This window comes from Xiphias gladius, chromosome 7 (assembly GCF_016859285.1).
Source record: "Xiphias gladius isolate SHS-SW01 ecotype Sanya breed wild chromosome 7, ASM1685928v1, whole genome shotgun sequence".
In the NCBI taxonomy this organism is placed as follows: domain Eukaryota; kingdom Metazoa; phylum Chordata; class Actinopteri; order Istiophoriformes; family Xiphiidae; genus Xiphias; species Xiphias gladius.
This window is the reverse complement of record NC_053406.1, coordinates 15,532,689-15,538,688: the sequence shown is the minus strand read 5'-3', so window position 1 is coordinate 15,538,688 and position 6,000 is coordinate 15,532,689.

The following is a 6,000-nucleotide window of genomic DNA, read 5'->3' as shown; positions in this document are numbered from 1 at the left end:
GGGAGAGGTGTAGAGCCTGGTGACGCTGTGCCTGCCCTGGGGAACCTAAGAGTGGTTATTAACCTGAAGACAAACAACAGTTGGGTAAACCTTGAGGTCACCTCCTGTTGCTTATCCCGGACCATCCAGCCTGACCTCACCAACTCCACCTGCTGCCTTTTCTCCAGGTACACAGGGAAGTCTGAAATAACATGACTGGGAAGAGATTGTGTCATGGGTTTGCTGTGTTTTCATTTCAAGGTAAAAAAAAAAGAAAAACAGGCTCAATTTGGGGGAAAAACGCATGGATCTTTGGGAAAAAAAACCATTGGACATGTATTTTCCTGTAGTATAAAAATAAATGTAGATGTCCAGAGTCAGCAAGTACAGGAGTTACACAGTAGGTAATTTACAGTACAAGACTGATCTATGTGCAACTATTTGGACTGCATTTCATGAAAAGAAAAGCAGCCCTCAGTCTTACATTGAGGGTTTTGTTTTTTAATTTCATATGCTGCCTAATATGGTAGAAACTGGTAAAAACCTGACTTTTAGTTTTTATAAAAATACATCCATTAGTAATGAAGCTTTTCAATCTCTTTACCAGGCTTAACACAGTGTGGCCAGGCTGTTATTGCCTACAAATGTGTTGACAAGAGAATCAGTGTAACTGTAATTCATATTAATCCAGGGAGTCGCAGTTAGATTTTTAAGAGCTGGACATTCTCTGTTCAGAAAACAGAGGAGTGCTGTAGGTTGATGGTGTTACCTCTCGGAGTCAGCATTGCTCAGATAAATGGAAATGCATTGTACTCCTGCACACTTTGAGAGGCAGCAGTATAAATGCACAACCTCTGCAGTATGTCAAAATGTGAATAGGCGGGCTGTTGACTTTCACTGTGTATCTGAACAGAACACTTGGCAAAGGTAAGTATAACTGGGACAAATCTTTTTAATATGTATCTCTTCTAGGCGGAAAGAAGAAAAAAAAAATTAAAACATATGACATCACCCTGAAATCATAGTAAATCTCTCCTCAGATGCTGAGTAAACTAGCCAAAAATCAGCATACTGGTAAATAAATCGTAGATGATAATGCTGAATTTAATACATAGCTTATTAACTTTATACACCATAAGTAATGATACTAATCAGACATGATTATTAGTGTTTCATGTTTATTGATCAATACAGATTCAATGGCTTTTGGCAGCCCTGCAGAGACTCAGTTTTATCACTTTTCCTGAAATGACTCCTCTAAGGTTACACAGTGTGTTTGTGTTGGTGCCTCAGGTTAGCAGCAGAGCCAGCGTGGATCACACTGCTGCCCAGTGCCCTGTCAACCAGTGCCAGCTTCACCATCACTCTCTTCCAAATGATTAATTACTCAGAAGTGTACTTACACTGTGATCTCAGTGTCTGCCTGAGGAACTGTTCTGACTGCGAAAAGGTAAGACCGCAGTGGGTGCACAGTGTAATGAATGCAAGAGAATGAGTGAATGAGCTGCTGAGAGTGATTTAAATTTAGTGACTCGAGCTTTGAAACTGAAAACGGGGAGACAGACGAGGCGCGAACAAGCTGATGTAAATGTGCTGGGGAAACGAGCAAGAAGGGAGACCAAGGTGAGTGAGGAACTGTAGAGGCAAATGAATATATGGCCGAATATGAAGACGATAAATAATTTTCCTGAACTATAAGTGAAAAAAAAGGGAGTGATATGATCACAATATCCTGCCATAGGTATAGGAACTGTTTTCTACATGTGAAAAGAGTGATGTGCACTGACTTAGGCCAAGGCTAACGGCCAAAGACCCAGCCTAAAACGTCTGTCATGTCACAATGCACTCTGAAGGTCACAAGCAAAGTTACAGAATAACACTCGCAGAGATGCAAAGGACGCTGATACTTTGCTACCAACAGCTGTGTGCTGCTGTTGTTGGAATGACGCCTCTGATTTAAGGGGAAAAACAGAATCATCTGACAAGTGCACGTTAGAGGGTGGAGGTGATGCAGAGGATGAACTCTGGAGACTTATTTTATGTCCACAGCTCTCTCGGCAGTTATTTTTCTAGTCTCTTCTCATGTTTTCTAGTATGGCAAAGTTCTCTGAGATAAACACTTTTTTGCTGCAGGTAATGGTCAGATTACAGTCATTATATGTTGTTTGCACTGGTTTACTGATGTTTAAAATGCGTTGCTCAAAGAAGACTACAATATGTGTACGCTTTCACGGTTTTCTACAAAATCTGCAACTTTCTTTGTGCGCATCAATTGATCTCGTTTTCCCCCTCGCTTCCTGAAATGGTGTTTCTTCCTTGGCACTTGATGTCAGCGCATGTATTTCCCCGAACCATTTAATTTACATAAGGGCTATACATTCTATCTCAGCTACCTTGTTTGAAGTGATCCAACTCAGAGTGGGCTGCTAAGATTAAAAGAACGAATGTTGCTTTCAAACTTAAACCCTATTTCCAGATCCACATCAACATAAATGCTTCTGCTCCTTCCCTTTTACCAAAATAAAAATGCAAAAGGGAAAACTATCAGAGAGGTGCATCTGCAGTATTTCAGCTGCTATTTCAGTGCATTGTTCCTGCTACCTTTGAGGATAAACAGGAACACCATCCTTCTTCCAAAAACTTATTAACCTGTTTGCTACCCTATAATTTTTCATACTCATATACTACATATTTCATTTGTCTCTTTATAGCAGTGCCTTCAGCGGAGGAGTGCATTTCCCTTAGAGGCTGTTGTCACCAATCTCAGGAATCGCATATCCTTTGACCCCATATTAAAAGAAGTGAAGAGCTCTACCTCCCCGGAGGAGATAGAAAAATTATTAACTGTGCCTTAAAACACAAACAATCAACCTGAGATAAAGGAGCACGGACGAGATATGCTGGACAGGAAATGAGAGATGACCATGCCATTTATCTATAGCTTGTGAGGAAAACAGCCATATTGTTAACGGGTTCTCTGTGTGTAAATATATACAGTATAGCTCTTCATGTGTTTATCATGGAAAGCTATTCCACACTGTCAAAGACATTTGCAATTCAGTGAAGGCAGGATAAAATGGATGGAAAACTTATTTTTTATCTCCTAGAGGATAGTGCGCAGACTAATCATGTTGATTTTCAGACCCATCGGAGCCAGACCTGGTTCTGGTCATTGTCAGCCTGGTGGCTGGCTCCTCTCTTGTCACGGTGACTCTGCTGCTGGTGTGGCTGGCCTACTGTCGCTGGGCAATCTGGCCGCTCTGCTCGGCAGCTCCAGCACGAACCTGCTGTGGCTGTCTGCGCCAAGGACTTGATCCTACCGTGACCAAGGAGGAACCACTGCCAATTACACTGATCACATCCTCACCAAAATAGCTGCAGACAATTACATTAGTCAACAGACAGGGGAGCAGTCAATCATATTAGCCGCAGAGCAGAGGCGGCCAGTCGTATCAACCGGCATAGGCCAGACTAGACGATGAGGAGCAATCCAATTCACACCTCCTCTCATAGGTGACACAGCTGTTGCAGTCAAATTTCACACTTAACCAAGAGCAGTCTATTATCATTCACTGAAAATAAACACAATCCCCAAATAGAAAAGCTGCTCTGATCCCTTTATTTTTCCTTCAGTGGCAACAAATCAATACGCTTTGTATTCCACTTTGAGACTGATAGCTCGTTAATACTGGTTTTAAATGATGTGTGCATTTATGACTTGACAGTTATATTGAGCCCCTGTGATAGACTGTTAAGGGAAAATGTGTCTCATTGGGTTAGGAAAATTCAAGCTTATTTATTGTTGCAAGAGAACATACAAGAACCCTCTGCAATGTTTGTTTTCTTTTTAAATGTCCAAGCAAGTGACTTATCATTTTGCATCATATCATAATATATGGCTAATAATGTAAAATGTACAATCATTAATCATTATCTACTATGTAATAATTAATTTGATATACTCCATCCAGCAGTTCCTCTACAGAGAAAGAAACTGTTTTTTCACCAGTTTTGATCTGTCTCTCAAGAGGCACTTTTGATCATTATTGACTCTGACTTTAATTTATGCTCTGAAACTCTGACCTGAATCCTTAATCGCTGCAATGAAATAATATATAATGGAAAAACTGTCTACTTCTACCATTTTTAACTTTGTTAGTGAAATAACATTACTAAAATTTATTTCATTATATACTGTAAGCACTGCTATTTTTCTTCCCTTATTCTTGTGTGTAGGTGCACATTTATGCAGACAGCTAAACACGCTTCCAATAAAGGATGACTGCAACAGTTGGCCTTCAAGGTTTTCACATGAAGCAGTTGTGAAACTATGAAAACAGCACTGGACAACACATTCAAATGATGAGTCTTAAGATTTCGCAAACATGAGTTAAAACAGTTAGAACAGTACCAAGGAAAATTGATGCACAAAAGTATAGACTATCATATTAGTTACTGTGTGGAAATGCTCAAAATCCCGCAAAAAAATCAAAATATCGCAAAATAGTTTTTTTTCGTTTGGCTGAAAGGTCGGTGTATCAAATCAATACAAGCAAAATGTGGCAAACTGTAAAAGAAATAGACTTAGTGAATAAGTCATGACATAAACGAAGAAAGTGACTTAAATGTCCACTGAGGAGACTAAAAATACTGGCAGGCGAAAACATTAGATCTGCGTGGAACCGCAAACTATTTCCATCATGCTTTCTACATTGTTTTCCACCTTTTGAGGTTTGACTGGTGCTCTTTTAATTACGTCATCTTGGTTCCCCTTCTTCTGCTGTAATGGTTTAATGTCAACTAATGAATCAAAAACACACTCTGGTCAGTTTCCATCGACTTAAATGAATATATTTACTTTTGGTTCCAGGAAGCAGTCCCCAGCAGAAAACACCATAGAATCTGCTTAACTACCCCTGCCCCCACCAGCTTCTTATGTCAAATTGCAATGACGACACGGACATAGTTAGTCTCTTCTCTGAATTACAGATTCCAGTAAAAATTGTTTACAATAAGTACATCTCATACTGAGACACCACAATCTTTACGACTGGACAGTCTGACGTCTAAAGTTATAAGGTTTCAATGATTCTTATCAGTAATTTAAAAAAAAGATAATTAACACTGATTCAGCAATTATACATTATACATTTCAGTAAATTCTATGACAGCATTCAACTGGAGAGTTAGTGCAAACGGCTGTTTATCTCAATGAATATTTGCATAAAGGTAGGCGATGGAAACACATTAATTCACATTCTTTTTGGACATTTGTCTGGAATTTTGGTTAAAATTAGGATTACAGTTAGATGGAAACCTGGCTATTGTTCCCCATGCCAGGAAGAAACAAGATATAAACAGTGGAAGGTCAACACTGAGTCCTCATAAGAAGTACAACACTAATATATCTAAAAAAAAAAAGTTTAAAATTAAAAACAGTAAAATGCATAAGCTAGCCCGGCAATAAATTAGTTAACAGTTACTTATAATATTGCATAAGCAATACACTAGCCTCATGCAGCTATTAAAATGTCTAACTTTGTTAGCAGTAAACTATTCACAGAAATACTAAGTTAACAAATCACACAACAGCTACTGTATAGTAAAAGAGTACCTACAAATAATACAACAGAGACATCTGGGTGTAGATGAAAGATAGCATTTCATTATATACTATCTGCTAGTAGGTGTTTGCTACTGAAATTGACTGCTGTTGTCAGTATAGTGATTCATTACTTGAGCTCATCACCATGGAAATTAATGAATCTCCTTTAAATCATAGTCCACACACAGCAGGCAAAGTTTATCCAAAAATATTTATAGTTTCAAGGATTTCAAAGGTTTTACAAATTAGATGATACAAAGATGTGAACCAGTGTACAGAAGAAGAACATACTGCATTATCATCCAATTGCAATTTTTCCTTCTCACAAGCACATCCTAAACATCCAGTGCCTCATGATTCACTGTGTTACTGGTTTCTGTCAAATACCTTGCATGTTTATTATTCTGCAGAAATAC